We start from the raw sequence: 17,720 nt of genomic DNA, 5'->3' as shown, positions 1-17,720 counted from the left end.
GGAAAGACACTGTGTAGAGTATTAATAATGTATTCCCTCAATGAAATATCTGTTAATACACATTTAATTATCCAAATAATTATTAAAGTCAATATTTATTCTCTTTGTTTTTATTAAGAGACCAATCTTCCTGACGCATCTCTTACAGAGAGTGATACATACAAAATTAAATTCCTAACACACTAAACTTGTAAATAATATTAAACTATTTTTAACCAGGGAGCTGTACTGGTGTGGTTAAATCTCTCGTAATATATTATGTTTGCATTTAAGAATAATGGGTTAAATAGAACAAAAGCAAAAGAGACGTCTCATCAGGTTCTGTACTACATAGCCACAAGCATAAAATCTGAGCGTTTGCAGAATCTACTGTGAAAGAAATATACCATGCTGTGTTGGGGGGGAAGGGAGGTAGAAAACAGTGGAAATAAAAGTGTTTAAATTTGAAGGGGAAAAATACTTTTGCTCTGATTCTAAATTCAGTAAATTAGGATTATTATATGAGGAGGCTGAGGGAGATTCACAATATTAACAAAAAAAAAAAAGAGGATGAAATATCTATGTTGTTCTTGTCCTCTTTTCTTCCTTTTTCTATTTTTTTTTTTAATTAATTTTGTGTTTGGGGTAATGAGTAGCCTTTTCACCCTTTTTTCTTGAAAGAAATCCGAAATCTGTAGGTCTTTTGGGCCAATGAGGCTGGATAAAATCATGTGTTACACAGTAAATGTAGAAAAGTACTTAGTAGTCATTGTGATTATGTACAAAACTATTTTAACCATTCTTTTTCTGTCAAAAGATAATATTTTTCTTCATTGCCTATAAACAGATTTATTTGGAGTATTTTCTTTCTCAAACTGTTTTAACACCTGGTTAAATGATAAATGTATTCTCTCAATAAAGGTACCACAACTGAGAAAAGACTGCAGTCTGAAAAGTTTTACCCTCAGTGGGGATTGATTCAGGCACTCTATCTTTCAAGTTTTTATTGTATCTATGAGATAACTAGTCATCTTGGGCTGTTGTGAGAAATTCTGTGTTTGGGGAGCAAGAAAAAAGCACGAAATCTATTGTTTTCGTATATCAGAAGTAACCTAGAGGGGTTGACTCATTTTGACAAGGATGATCTGCTGGGGATTGCAACAGAAATTCAATCTACTAGGCAGAATAAGAGACATGGTTTACCATTTGGGCCACATGTCACAACATTTATCACTTTGGAAAAAAAAAAAGAAAAAGTTTTACTGTGGTTGTTGCACATCCTCACTCATTATTATAAACTCTGAAAGCTATGATTTTCTATTTCTGTGCTATTCTTTCCATCAACAATGTCAATAGACTTATTTCCAGCATGTTCCCTGAGACTTCAAAATTAATATTTAATCTTTAGAACAAAAGAAGATTGAAGGTCATGAGTCCAGCCAATTAATTTTTACTTTATTTTTTCATTCCCTTAAATCCTAGCCTTGCAATTTTTAAAAAGGAGCTACTGGAGAGGGTCCAGCAGAGGTCACAAAGATGGTGAGGGGTCTCAAGCAGCTCTCTTATCAGGAAAGACTGAGGGAGCTGGACCTGTTTAGTCTGGAGAAGACTGAGAGGGAGCCTCATTAATGCATATACATATCTCAAAGGCAGATTTCAAAAGGATGGTGCCAGACTCTTTTCAGTGGTGTGCAGCGACAGCACAAGGAGCAGTGGCCATAAACTAAAACAGAATAAGTTCCACCTCAAGAGATGTGAAACCCCTCAAGAAATGTGAAAGATCTTCTTTACATTGAGGGTGGCAGAGCACTGAACAGATTGCCAAGGGAGGTTTTGGAGTCTCCCACTCTGGAGACGTTCAAAACCCACCTGGATGTTTCTGTTTAACCTGCTCTAGGTGACCCTGCCTTGGCAGGAGGGTTTGACTAGATGATCTCCAGAGGTCCCTTCTAACCCTAAATTGTGATCCTATAATTTGAATGTTAATGGTGACAGCAAACAGACTGAGTTGCTGAAACAGTAAGTTTCCAAGTAGACAATGATGGGTATTTTAGAAAATAGATCATTATTTACTTTCACAAGTTCATTGTTTTTGTTATAGAACTTGGAAACTATCTCAAGCACTCTGTATAGGATGCTTTATCTTTCCTCTTCTTCTCTGCCCTAATACTGATTTAAATTACCACTGTTTGATGTAGTAAGGATTTTGATGTAGAAAATGTTATTAGTTGTTTCATCATATGGGTAATATTTTTAAGTTTGACCAGTCATTTATTCTTCATCATTGATTTTATTTAATTTTAAAGGCAAAATAATATCTTCTAATTGATAAACCTAGGATGCTGGAATGGTGTTTCCAAAAATAAGTTCCTAATTTTTAACATTGTCTCTGGAAGGAGAAAAAGATGCTGATTTTGATGCTGACCTTGTAATTAGGTCACTATTACTTAGCAGACTTGTGTTTTCTGGTAATATAGAGTAGTAAAGACATGGATTTTTTCTTTAAATACGGATCTACTACCCTTCTCTGCTTCGGGTTTGCCACCATTTTAACTTGTTCTCTTTTTCTTGAAGCATAAACCAAGAGTAATCATATGAAAGGTAAAGAGAAACTCCTCCTAATTAGACAGACACTTTTTATTTTCCACACAGAACTGGAGAAGTGATTTAACATTTGATTCTCTGGACCTTTGATATAAGTTTTGCGTAAGACATTAATGGATATTAATGCTTTTTATCTCCAAATTTGCACTTCCCACAAGCAAACAGTGTATATTGGTATAGACAATAGTCTACATACTATACAAAAGTATACATACTGTACAAAAAAAGTCTGGGTGAAAATGTGCATTTTACTTTACAGGTTTTAATCAATTTAGATATTTCTAATCTCTCTGGATGAATTTTCTAAGAAGCTCCATGATTCCTTTTCATTGTCATTTTATTGAAGTATTTCTTTGAATGCATGAATGTATTCACCTCCTTTCATTTTTGCAAGCATACACTCAAAATGTAGTCATTACCTTTTCATTCCAATGTATAACCTTGAGGACAAGTTTACAACTGTACACTCTTCTGGAAATTCTGTCTGGTTGAGGCTGAACTACTTTACATTTTTTCTCAGCTGACTGAAGTCAGTGTCAATTTTAATGTTATTTTTATGCCATGGGGGACATGCTAATCCTGAGGATTTTCCTACTAATATAGTTAGGAAAAACAAGGATCGTCTAAGAGCAAATATTAGACATATAATTTCTTCAAGAATTCAGATAATTATGTGAAGATAATCAAATATACTGTTTGCAAATGTGTTCATGGCTTACCTTGCTCAAATGCTGTATACAAAATTAAGAATTTATACAATTCTCCATGTTTATCAACGAGTCCTAATATTTATGCATTGAAATGGTGCCTCATCTTGCAAATAGCTCTAGACTTTGTGATCTGACAAACTCTCTTTGTGGGGAAAGATTTAATATCCATACACAGTTTCCACGTTCCAGATGGAAAGCCGTAGGGACTTTTACTGTCCTTCAGTAAGCGCTCCTGAAAGCCCAGGGACCTTGATCATGACTGAATGCAGGATTTAAGCTGGAAAAACAACTGGATGGTAGACAACCTCTATTTTAAGAAATTACATGACCAATTATATTTTCTCTTTCAAATTTTCATTAAGTTGGAAAAGGTAAGTCACAGCGGTGTCACTTGGGGTGGTGTTGTGTCTACATCTTTGCCATACCATTTCTGCCTTTTGATAAGTGAATAGGAACAATATCAGTATCTTGTGACTAATTCTGGTATTATTTGGAGTTCTTAATTAAACATTTAATTTGTACAATCTGCTGTAGTCATAGCCTTCCAATTGATCTAGAATGAGTTTTGATGCACAGAAGAAAATATATCTTGAATCATATTTTTGTTGCTCTCATTATTCCATTTGTATGAGTTACCTAACTAGACTACATCCAAATTTAAAAGCACATATTTTCTTTCTAATATGGGTGGGTAGAAAAGAAAAGAAAATCAAATATTACATCCTTGAACAAATTCTGATCAAAAATATCTAATTAAGCATGTACATCGATATATATGAATGAAAATTTGCCATGGTTCCATTGTGAAACTGTCTTTGTTCTATTCTTTAGCAAGATCTTTTAGTGTTCACTTTATATTCCTCTACTGTTACATGGATAAATGTCGGTAATTCCATTTTAATTTTATTTTAAAAGTAATTCTGAAGTCAGTGATAACACCACTGTTCCTTTTTACTAAGCCTGCACCAATATTTTTGGGTTTGTGTTGGTGTTGCATTTATACTTCAAGATACTCTGAAATAAAGACACAATCTGAATGTATCAAGGAAAGATTTCTCATTGCAGTCTTAACTGTAGAGCAAATCCTTGGCAAATCTGGCAATTATGTAAACATCCTGTGGTACTATAATAACGCATTCTTATATCTAAGTGTGTTGTTAATGTGGGTTGAATGGCTTTCATTCAGTCTGGCAATTATATTTGATGTTGAAACTCTATATTTTTACAATATTTTCCCTTTCTGTCATGTACTAACCCTCACAGAGACTGTAAACAAAGATTTTGTACAAAAAAATTACATTTATAGGAATAGATTGTTATTATGGATATCTGTGTTAAGCCTATTATAAATTAACCCTTAGCCCCAGAACAAAAAATTTAGACAGTAATAAATGTACTAAAGTGTAGCTAAAGTATGTGAGAAAATTTGTGTGAATTAATTTTAAAATATTATGCAGTGCCCATGTGAAAAGTGCACATCCTGCCATTAACTGCAACCCATGCTGTTCATTATATATATACAATGTTCATTATATATATGTAACTATATGTAGTTGGGAATAAAAGAATATGACAGTAATTATAAACCTCTTGATATAACATGTCTTATTAAACACAAGCTTTATAGGAATATAAAACATGCATATTATCGTTTCATATATACTTGTTTAAATTGTAGAAAATTACATACATATATTGGAAAAGAGAGTGGCCTATGAGAAGGGTTTATTAAGTGAGTGATGCTATTATTTAGATTGTGTAAAGGAAAAAGAATCCTGGAATCTTCACAGGTTTTATTCATGCTGTGCAAATTTTTGGTATTTCTGTTTTGGCAGTCAAACAGAATTTCAAGGAATAGTAGATAAACCCAAAATCTAGAAGACAAAAATATTTTACAGTTATTTCTTTTATTTAAATATCAAGTAAACAAAGGTAATTAATTGTTTGGGAAGGGACATTTTAGTACTTATTAATATAAAAGTCAAAGTATTCTCTCTTTTTCTGCTTTGAAGGAGATGTGAAGCTTCAAGCAGAGGACTGAATTGAAACCTATTACACTGGGGTTTTTTTGGCTTAGAAGTAATTTTTCAATTTGATAAAGTTTTTTTAATACAGTCTTATAAACAACTGAACTGGCAAAGTTCAAATCAATAATCTTATCTTTTAGATAATTGTATTAAAGTCCTTGGATTTCTCAAACCTCTGATTTTATATAGGCTGAGATGTGCTAAAGAACAAATGCATTGATCTGTACGTCACTTTTTTCTTCAATTAGATGACTTCTCTTAATTATTTGTGACTGTTCTTCATACACAATCCAGTTTTAATGAGCACAAATTGAGTATTTTGTCCTACTTATTCCCTGCTGTCAAGCTTGAAAAATCTGTACTTAAGTGCTAAAAAGAGTATTTCAGATATTTTCAGGTGCTATATAAATGCTTGGGTTCTAAATGAACTATTCTGCACTACTTGGATAACATCTGGAAATAAATCAGATCTTTAGAGAAGGAAAAGGTGGGGGGGAAAAAAAGAGAAAGAGATATATATATGTTATATACAGATAATAAAATATTGTTATATGGAAAAGTTTTTACAGATCCTGAATTTGTGCAGATGATACATCTTTTTTTTTGCATTGGTTGAGTTTAATTTTATATTTTTTTACATCAAGTTTTAAAATCTTCTTTGACAACAGATGATGCTTTAAGGTAAATCAATAGTCATGGAAGCAATGGAAGTCTTTATGAATATGTTTTCAATTTACAGCAGGAGCCTATGACCTAATATCTCTAGAACACCCCAATAGTCCCAGTAACAAATTTCAGTAACCTGCAGACCCACACCTGGTTTTGATGGCTGTTTTCCATTTTTTCTTACAACTCAATATATTGTGATAAAGTATTTAGAGACCATTTAATGTTTTAAGGTAAGGAGGACTTTAAACTAGTGATGATGGGAGAGGGAGGCAGCTGCTAACATCCCTGTGTGGGAGAGGTACACACTGTTGATGAGTAGAGGGTCTGAAATGATGTGAATAAAAGGGAACAAAAAATCAACAAAATAGAGATAAAGAAGGGTCACCTGCAGCATTTGCATGTAAGCAAGGAAGTGCCCACAACTCACCATTATAGAAAAAGGACCAATCAGACTGCCCCTGGGAAATCAACAGATTGAGGTGCCTCTCTGAAATGCATAAATTTTCCCCTCCACTAAACAGTGATGCAACCACACCTGGAGCATGTTACACAAAATCTAAACTGCATTAATTTTAAACATTCAACATAAAATAGAAAGAAAAGCTATCAAAAGTTTTCTTATATTATTTGGCAGACCACTAAATAAGCATGTAATATTAATTCATATTGCAGAACAAATACATATTAAAGACTTAAAATTGTTCAAATCACTAAACCTGCTTTTCATGACATTAAAAAAAATTTATGAAACTGTGTCTTCTGTGTCTAGAACACAGTTATAGTCCTTTAGTAAAAATTATAATAGTCTCTTTTTTACAAAAGCATTATAAACTTAGCCTTTCTTTTTTACTGACTGCTCTCATTTGTAGATCTTATATGAACATACAGCCATTGAATTAGAGTTGACCTTATTTGTGAAAGTGTAAGAATCTGAAATAAACTTCTCCTTTTCAATGTATAATCCAACCATTTTCCTTTTGCTGGCTTCTAAGCTCACACAAGTTTAAAAGTTTGGAATTTTTTTAAGTGATCACTCAATTTAGAGCATTGTATTCGGTCTGTTAAAATATTAAATTGTGTTCTCTGTTAAAGCTGGCTGCAGTTGAAGCCTTAGTAAATGGTCTTCTTTCATGTGAAAATGGGAGAAGAAAGAAAAAGCGCTCTAAATTGTAAGGTAATGGAGCATAAAATGTTCATTACTTAACACTCGCTGAATAATAAAAGATTAGTCGTCATAATTCCATATTTTTGTATTATCCTACAGCTTCAGAAAGACAAACTATTTATAATTCACTCTTAAAAATTATTTAAAAATGAGTTTTCACTTATACAAGTCTCATATAGTGCTTTTTGAAAATCAGATTTCTTCAGCATATTTGATACTAGCATTATTCTTTTCCCAAATATACACAACTACATGTAAGCAGAAACGATAAATACTGTTTCATCTTAAAACAATGGAACAAAAAGTTTTCCTTCAAAAATTAGAAGAAGTTTTAGAGGAAGGCATTATACTGAGAAATGAGTAATTTCCCCCCTCTCATTCAATATCTGAAAACATTATAATTTCTCCCTTCATCAAATATTTGATTTCTTTTCTTTACAAAATCAGCCTATTCATCAAGGGAAAACCTTGAGGGTTTTTTGTATGTTTTATAACTAAGAAGTCAGATTATTTCAGAAGAAGAAACCACTAATTAACTGGGTTAACAACCATTAACTGATTTACCAATTAATAGCTTCATTAGCTGGATTAACCTACCAATTTCCACGGGGCAAGATTAAATTAGGAATGTAAAAAAAAAAAGAAATCAAACAAATATTTGAGTTTCCCATCCCAAAATTTCTGTACCTCATTGGTAATTAGCAATAGAGAACTAGTAAATGCCATGCTTATTTATATTCTAAATTGATTGAACACATTTTAAATGTATACCATAACTTAACCATTTGTTTTTAAGACTTTATGACTAGCCTAAGAGTCAAGCAAGATAATTGTCCTTGCTTCTCTGAACAGCCACATGAAGACTGTTCCACCCTAGGCTCCAGGTGTCTAATTCTACAAGACAAATATCATTCACAAAAAACTCATTGCTAAGAAGGAGGTAGAAAAAATCAGCGTAACTAAATTAAACATAGGGATATTTATATAATCATAGAATGGTCTCGGTTCCAATACCAGAACTTTCATCTAGTTCCAATCACCCCGCCATGGGCAGAGATGCCACCCACTAGACCTGGTTGCTCAAAGCCTCATCTAACCTGGCCTTGAACAGTTCCAGGGATGGGGCAAGTTCTCTGGACTTATTACTGGTGTTGCTGTTGGGTAGAGTTTGCTGGCATAACCCACATTGGTAGGAACCCTCCTGAAGTGGATGATGGGTCAAGCAGAGTTTGTTGTGGTTCTAGCTCTGTTCAATATTTTAATAAAATACTTGTATAATGTAATAAGAAATATCTTATTTCCAGCCAACTCAAAACAATGGAGGTCAACTAGCATGCTCTAGGAAAAGCCCAGAAATAACAATTACCTCAAAAATTTGCAGAACAGTTCCAGAGCAATAGAATGTTTTTTTATTAGAAATACATGCATTTACACAGAAATTATGTCGGTAGACTTCCATATCTGATGCAGAAATAATCAGCTGTATAAATACAGGCTGTCAAATTACTTGTCTTCAGTGATTTGTGAAGATGATATAGAGCTGTATGGGAGGAGGGACAGGAAGACACATAAACCCAGTATTTTACTTTGGTTATCACTGGAAAGAACAGTCATTACATCATTAAGCCTAGTTTTTGAGAATTGCTGTCAGAAGGAGTACAAACTAAATTAAAAGAGGTTAGAAAAAAGTAGTAGGAAGAAAATCAATCCTTCACCTACAAATATGTCATGAAAAGCTGGTCTGGTTTACCCTCTTAATAGAAAAACAGTGAGGAGATAAAATAGTTTTCAAGCACGTTATAGGACAATGAGGAAGGAAAGGTAGACTTCTCTGCAACTGAGATTAATAGCACAAAAACCAATGTGCTGGATTAAAAAGGATTCAGAAAATGAAAAAAAGCCACAAAATAAGCAAACAAAACCAAGAGCAAGGATATTGAAGCATACTAGTAGTCAGTTCCTTAGAACAGATTAGAAGTGGGATATTCCTGCCAGATATACAGCTAATACTGGCCTTAGATAGGAAAACTGTTATATTACCACCCAAATTATCTTTTGAGACATCTACTGTTTCTGTGAGACAATGTGAGGTTGTTCTTATTTCAAAAAAAACCCACTCAAAGTAGGTCTTCTCTTAAAACTGCTACAGAGAAGTACAAAAGCTGGCAGACAAAACCTTCTTGTAATCTTAGAATGATTCATTAGTTATTGAAGGTATGTTCTCCTTTACAGTTGACGGGTACTAGCCAGCTCTTCAACAGTTACTAGTTAGTAACCAGCACAACATATCAGAAAATTGCCACCTTTACCTTTAAGACAACTTGTCAATCACAATGCACAACGCACCAAGGCCAGCCAGTTTTTAGACTTTGGTCAGAGTAGAAGTATTGTGGGTTCTTGGAGGTCAACATTTCACACATGTTTTTGCCCTGTTTTGGTGGGTTTTTGGTTTGCTTTGGCTTGGTTGGTTGGGTTTCTTTGTATTTCTTCCTGATTTGCAGGGTTTTTTCCATACTTTAATCAAAATGAAATTTTTGCAACTTCAGATGTCAGGTCACTTGGAAGACCCATTTTCATGTCACTTTGCTAAGCCTTATTGTTTTAAATACCAGATGACATTTCAATGACTTCAAAAGAAAATTTCTCCCAGCAAGGAAAGTAGACTGAAAATCCTATGAATATATTAATATAAAAACTCTGAAAAACCTAATGCTGCCTTTCTGCTGGAGTTCTATCTAGTGCTATAATATTGCTAAATTATAATTTATTAATTAAAATTCACGACTTAAGTGGGATTCAGTTTTAGCAACTATTGAAAATATATGCAGATTTTAATGGTCTACTTCTTTGCATAAAATCTTTTTGTCCTTTTCACAGCTAAGCATAAATAGATTTCAGAAATTAGAATAACCGAGGAAGAACTTTGGCAAATTGAAATGCAAAAGCATAATATAAGCATAATACATTTTAAAGATCAGATAAATTACAGAATTTGATATGGTAACACTTTACTACATAAGTATTGCTATTGAACGAGTAATTTCTATTTCAATTAAAATAGTAATGAGAACTCCCCCAGTGCCAACCCTTCAAGAACTTTGAAATAATTTTGGACAAGGGATGATAATGATGATGGTGTGTTGGTGATCTTTGTTTTCAATGATCAGAGAAATATACAACTACAGACATGTTGACATCTGAATTTCTTATTTACTTTCACAGTATATTTCACAATTAATATCCCTTCCACTTCCCAGATTCAGTTTTTACTGATATATCTTGATATAATAGAAATGATCATGAAGGCAACTGAAAGAAGTAACAACTGATTATAAAACCAATTTTTTTAGATTTTCAGTAAGCATTCAACATGACAGAACAGTAGTATAGTATTGTCTGAGGCAGGAAATTCTAGCAATATGTATATCTAGTGACTTAGTAAGTATATTATTTGCTATTGTGAACCAGTAGCACATTTCCATAGCGCATGAAGAGGCGTACTAATGACTAGGAAAAGAATGATTTTTTTTTTTTTTTGTAAAAACAATCCTGACTTAAACAATATTCATGATATAAAACCGTGCAAATGTAGGCTGTTCGTAGTATATTAGAATGGTTGGAATTTCAGAAAAGCTGAAGGCTGCTTAATCTAACATTGAAAAAAAAAATTTTGACAAGCAGTTCAGAAAAAAATCAACAAAAAAACCAACAAAAAACAAATGAAAACCAGCCAACCAATGAACCAACCAAAAATACCCAAACAAACCCCCTCCTGAAAAACAAATTGGTGGTGCATTCCAGTGTTAAATATGTTTCGTACTAATGATTGTTGCAAAAGGAGCAATTCTCCCATCTTTCCCATTCCTTGTCCTCCCCTGCTGCCACACAGTGTTGCCTCCTAAATTCTGTCATTAGAGTGACCCCTCTGAGATCTGAATATGCAAGAAATCTTTTATTTCTTTTTCCCTCTATGGTACGATCTAGCCTTACTAGGCAGAATTAATTTGTGAAGGGATCAGATGAGCACATTATGGAGCAGTAGAGCTAGAAGTAATATTCAGCTGAGAATAGAAAAGGAAGCATGGAAAAGGGACTGGTATATCCAGTCAGTTAGATTTGCTCAGCTATATCACCACTATTCAATCGGGTATTTTTTTGGGGTCTTTCATATATATATGTATGTATATGTATATACACCTCTCTCTCCCCCTCTCTATGTGTGTATATATATATGTATATATATATATGCATAGCTTGATTTTATACTTAATATTAATGGAAATTGTATATGACATCAAGGGAGGAAAAAATAAGCATTTTAAAAGAATTAGTATGTTGTTGCTTTTAGAGGTATTTAATCTGCAACTGTTGGCACCGATAAAGAGAATAGAAAAAAAACCCAAGAACTTTAAAAAATGTTTTATCCTTTTCAAGGGAAAATTTCTTTGTTAAGAAAGAAAAAAGAATGTTTTATTCTTGCATATTTTGAAACCTCTCCAATGCACCACCAGGAAAGCTCTCATCTCCTCAGTAGGCAAAAAGCACCTTATGATTACAAGTCATCTCTTTTCTAAGAGGAGCTTTAACTTCTTCATTTCTTCCTTTTTTTTACAGTTCCACACAATGAATTAGGAAACAGAAAATTCCCCAGAATTCCAGTCTGTTTTATAGAATCTGAGAGCACACCGCCAGCAGTAAGAGCCACAGAATATCAAAAATAAAAAGCGACAAAGATATTAAAAACCAGAGCAGGAAACCAAGTTTATGACAGTTATGAAGACGCAAACTGAAGGGAGACTATTTCTTGCTCAGACTAGCAAGCTGAAAAAATTGCTATTAGACAATTATGCTGGCAGTTATTTTGTCATATTCAGAATTTGGTAAACTTAGCCTGATTTAGGTTAAAGCTTTTCTAATATATCAGAAATTATTCACTTACAATTTACCCATTACATTTCACCCTTTCTTTGCAACTTCCATCACAGTATCAGCCATCAACCTAATTGAACAACCACTGCCAATTTTCACTCGTGTAAGAGTTAAAGGCCAGGAAGGTCAGGTTCTTTCTACACAGTCATAGAAATTAATAGAGATATGCTATTCTCTGCATTTTTGAAGGCGAAAAATAAATCACAATCTACTTTCAAGATCTTTATTTTTTTCTTCTACATAGATGCTGTTCTCTGCTCTTGGAGAGGTATTCACTTTTAGGTACTATCTGCAATAAAAGTACACATACCGACTAAGAAATACACTCTAAACCCCAAATTTTTATGATCACTTAGTCTTTAATTTCTTTCACCCTCAAGAATGTTTCTTTTACTGTCTTTATCTACTGTCGGTTCTTCTATGTTACTTCTCTCTTCAGTTTCATCAGTCTAAGAGATGCCATTCTAGTGTTCAAGGGTGTAGTACTCTAGCAAGCAGAGTTCTTGCTCAGGACATAAGCATGGCCATAAAACTCCAGGTATCATATAGAAAAAAAATCTTGCAGATTTGGACTTATACAGATATCCTTTAAAAATAACACTTTTTAAAAAAATTACTTTACCATATGATTACACTCAGCCTATCAAAAAATCAACTGAGAGTGAATTGACTATTCAATTATTCTTTTCCATTAAAAAAAGTTATAAAGAATGCTCCCGTTGACAGGCAACATTTTTAGAGAGTATTACTGTTCTTTGCAAGCTAAGTGTTGTATATATTTTTCTCTGCTCATTGAATGCAGTTTCCTGCCACTAAATAACTCCATTTAATTTCTCAATGTCAAATCATTGCTGATACCTGCATTCCTTGCCAACTTTCAAAGCAGACTATTTGTTTTGCAGAAGCTGTGTACAATATTTTACTGAAAGCACAGGTTTGTTATTCTTCCTACCAAATACGAAAAAATAAAATATTTTAAATTTAACAATGTGCTCTATTTATATAACAATTACCTTTTGGGCAACATTTCCCTTTCTCTTTGACACATTTGAAGAATATAATTCTTCACTTCCTAGTCTTTCTTGTCTAGTGACCATTACTCCAAGAAATTTGTGTCCCTCTACTAATTTGTAAGTGTAGGTGTGGTAAAGTTCACATTTATTAGTTGTTTTAATGTGATGAAGGCTCTACAAACTACTCTTAGGTTCTTACAGCCAAAGAACCATGTTCAGAGATAAGAGATTTTGGGATAATTTCCCTTCCCTAAACTAGTCTTGTAATGCAATTCTATAATAAAAGACCATAGTAAACAGTCAATAAAATCTAAAGTTGATCTGCAAAACACAGAAATAAATGTCTTTAGGACAATTAAACTGACTTCTGGCTTGTTATATGTCTCCTTATGTATTAAGTAAACAACTTAAGAACTAAAAATTACCAAATTAACATTACTAGTACTTTAAGATTTGAAATATGAGATTAGCTCATGACCTCAGACTCATTCAGATTTTCCATGTGTTCTCATGCAAATTTTCCATAGCACTTCCATAATTCCTCATCGCTAAAAATGATTTTATTATAAAGTTGCAGAATTTTTTGAAATAGCAGATATTATCAATAGTATTATAAAGGAGTTTTCATTTGTATAGGGAGTTGTAGGTTGGGGATTTCATCTGCACCTGAATTGCAGTTAGTAATTGTAGCAAATTCTCTGTAAATTCTACACCTGAAGCAGATGGAAGAAGATTGCATCAGGAGATCAACCCTTACAAATTACAATAGTTTATGATGCTCATCTACATTTTAATCAGACATAAAAGATTTATTCCTGAAATAAATCAAGAAACACTGTTTTCACCACCTGAAATGCATCAGAGAGTTTATAGTCAATCAAGTAAAATAAGTTGCACTTTTTTACTACATCTTCCTGTCTTGTGTATACAATATTACATGGATATAGGTGTTAATGATTTTATTAGCAACTACATATAAGCCCATCAAAATAGAAACCAGAAAGTGATTTCATATGTCAAATCCTCTTTGTTAAGGATTTAGCTCCTGAGCTCAACAAAAAAAGATGAATTTATGGTTACATTAGAAACATCATTTTATTTTCTGCAAAATGCAGTGCAATGCAATCAGCTAGATAAAGCAGATCATGTATAGTCAGACACTAGGAACCCTGTAAGATTTGAAGGTACAGAGAATAAAGGCTTGTCATGTTTCTTCTTATGACCAGAGGGAGCATAAATTGGAATTAGTTTTGTCAGGCACAAGGACTGAACTGCAAAATTCATCACCTGAATAAGTATGGCTTATGTTCCTGACAAATAAGTACCAAACAGGTATTGCTAAAATATTCTTACACTGACAATTATTTAAAGAAAATTATTTTCTCTGTTGAATTATAAACACTATTTTTATTCATTAAAAATATAAGTCAAATGTAAGTGAAATTCAATGAACTAGAAAAAACTGCATGTCAGCAGATTGCTAAAAGTGACTTATTTAATTCAAGTATTGAAGAAAAAAATTAAACACTATTAAGAATGTATTTTCTAACAATGTTATCTGAAGAATGAGCTACTAATAATAGAAAGGAAATGTTTTGGAAAAGTAATACAGAGCAGAAACCTGTCTCCATCACCACATTAAAAATTTACCTGGATTGGTGGCCACAGGCACTACCTATTAACCCAAAATGTATGCTTGTTTCCTAAGTGATCCTTACTTTTTCTTAATTCAATAAATTATTTTTCACATCTTAACTTGTTCCATTTTTCTGGGCTACAAATGTACATAATGACGTAAAAGTCTTACTAGCTTCTGCGTTCAGTTTTGACCAGAGTTTTTAACATGTGCTTCAAAAAGATATAAAGGTATAGTGCAATAATTAATTCACAGTAATCTGGAAGGAAAAACTAACATCATCATATTAGATCTGTCATTACAATTTCCTAATAGTTTCATACAGTAGGGGTAATTTTTTTCTCTAGAGACTTTTCCCTTCTATCAATTTCTTGACAATAATATTAATGCACAATTAGTACTTTTATTATTCTAGGTTTTAGTATTTCATTATGTTGATTTTTACTCTGCTTATGAGACTTGGACAAAAACTTGTTCAGTCATATTCCCTGCAGTTCCAAGTATAAACTCTATTTCCAGACACACAATAGAATTATAGAATGGTTTGTGTTGGAAGGGACCTTAAGTGACCTTCTAGTCAACCCACCTGCAATGGGCAGAGAAATCTTTCATTAGACCACATTGCTTAAAGCTTCCTCCAACTTGACATTGGACAATTCCAGGGATAGGGCATCTACAACTTCTCTGAGCAACCTGCTTCAGTGTACCATTACCCTTGTTATAAAATAAAAAATTCAGCATGCCCAATCTAAACTATGGGGAATTATAAGATAGAATTGGGTTGTGAGCTGTAAAACCTGCCTGCAGAGGCACATGGCAGCGCAAAGGAGCACATGGCAGCACACAGGGGCTTGTCTCCACCGGGCCCTGGGGAGAGGAGGTTTCACACAGCAGACAGCCCCCTACGGAGAGGAGCCTGCCGGGAGCTGACAGACAGTGAACAGCGAGTGATCACCCCATAGAAGGACACTGAGGAAGTGTGTTGCTGATGAGGCAATATGGGTTAGGTCACGTAGTGAAGATTGCCACATAAGGAAATGCTGTGCCTTGGAAAAGTGTATAAAACCAGCTCATTCCTTTGAATAAACAGTTCAGATTCCCTGTCCATCTGGGTCCGTGATTCAATCGCCGACATAAACCTCGACTCTTTCAATGAAAACTCCTTGCCCCTTGTCCTATCAGTGCAGGAATTGGTTAAAAGCCTTTCTGCATGTTTTCTAACTCTCCCTTTATATATTGAAAATCTGTGATGAGGTCTTAAGGTTTTTCTTCTCCTGATTGAGCAACTGCAACTCTCTTAGCCTGTCTTCACAGGTGTTCCTGTCCTCTGATTATTTTTGAGTCCCTCCTCTGCACCCTCTCTGAAAGGTCCGTGTCTTTCTTGTACTGAGGACTCCAATACAAGAGAAAAGCCTTCTTTTAATAAACAGTACTCCCTGAAATATGCTGCAAGTAACTAGCCCTGAAAGTGTTTCTTACTGCTCTCATCAGAAGTAAAAATGGTGATTCTTAAATTATTCATAACTTTCTTTCTCCTTGAGGCAATATCTGACCCACAAATATGTAAAGGATGAAAAATGTCTCTCTTAGAGATGAAAGAAATGCTGATTTATATAGCATTCATTTAATTACCCTTGATTTAATTAAAGTTTTAAGTGAGCATTTTACATATTATGTTTAATATAAAGGACTGATTAAATAGATATGCTTTCTCTAATCTGTCTATAAGAGTAGTAAAATAGATATACTTGATGACACTGGTTTTACTGAGGCTTATTTCACAAAAGGCAGTCAGCATCATGTAAAGGACCAAGTTTTGACAAGACATACTTGTTTACCCTCTGCTAAATAAACTCTCTCCTTTTCATTTGATTATTTCAGTTAAGGTTGGCCAGTTCTTTGTTTTCTGCTTTACAAAAAATATCCCAACTAAAATCCACTAATAAAAAAAATCAAAAAATAATTACATTTGTCTAATGTGTACATCACGGTCTTTATACCCTTTTTCATTTGCCTTCTTGTTACGCCTAGATTTGAAAAATTGAATTCTTGTTTTAATGATACCAAGTTATATAGAAGACAATTCATTTACAATTCCATTTTCCTATTTCCTTCATGTAGGTGTTTAATTTTTAACTTATATCTTAGAAACTACCATGAGAAAATTAAAGCAATAAAATTTGAAACAGATTGCAAAGAGCACTTCACACTATGGATGTCAGTCATTTTTATACATAATAACAATGCCTACTAAATACAGGGGTTTCTGTTTTCTTAGTGATTTGCTTTAACATTAAATATTTCACTTACCTTCTAACCTTGCCAAATCTAGCAGCTATCTGAAGGGCTTGACACTAAGTGTCAAGGTCACACAGTGAAATCCAAGCTACAGCTGCTTCATGTGAAAGAATCTGCAGAGAAAAAAGAAATCTGTGTAAATCTTTCAGAATACCTTTTCTTCCTCTTTCTTTTTACACAGTGGTTCACATTACAAAATCATCCTATTGTGTACAAAATAGCTAAACTTTTTCAGGATAATATATCTTACCTGGTGCTATCATGGGTTGGTCCACACACTGTAATTCATGAGGAGAAAAACTTTTTAGAGAGTAAATGGATATTCTAGGGACAGAACCAGAGAATTCACATTCCTTACATGTGGTGACTGTACTGGGAGAATTCTTACACATAGTCTCATAGTCTCAGTGGAGCAGTGACATTTCCATATGCAAAAGTGCAAGGCAAAATTTCAATGAGCCTTTTTTCAAACTAGGATAGCGAAGAACAATAGCTGTATATTATTTTTGGTTTTCATCTGTGTGATGAAGTGTTTCAGCAGTCTAGTGGAAAACCACTTGCATACAGTCCATTTAGAATTATAAAATTAGGATTCTAAATTATGAATGGTTGGTTGGAGGAAACATTCAAAAACATTCTAGTTTTTTCTTGGCAATGTGCCAAATTTTAGTTTGGGTTTCAAAAATAGAA

The 17,720-nt window shown here is 33.5% G+C and overlaps 1 protein-coding gene across 5 annotated transcripts in view; it reads right to left on the bottom strand.

The window, feature by feature from the left end:
* Window positions 1–17,720, bottom strand: part of MGAT4C (MGAT4 family member C) — a 338,762-nt gene that overhangs the window by 241,451 nt on the left and 79,591 nt on the right. For all 5 annotated transcript variants that reach the window (XM_017743945.1, XM_017743946.1, XM_017743948.1 and 2 more), the window contains exon 2: window positions 17,043–17,143. The gene's annotated coding sequence lies outside the window, so the exon portion shown is untranslated. The remainder of the gene's footprint in view (window positions 1–17,042; window positions 17,144–17,720) is intronic.

The sequence above is a fragment of the Corvus brachyrhynchos genome, unplaced genomic scaffold (genome assembly GCF_000691975.1).
Source record: "Corvus brachyrhynchos isolate BGI_N302 unplaced genomic scaffold, ASM69197v1 scaffold9, whole genome shotgun sequence".
In the NCBI taxonomy this organism is placed as follows: domain Eukaryota; kingdom Metazoa; phylum Chordata; class Aves; order Passeriformes; family Corvidae; genus Corvus; species Corvus brachyrhynchos.
This window is presented reverse-complemented; position numbering and strand designations above follow the sequence as displayed.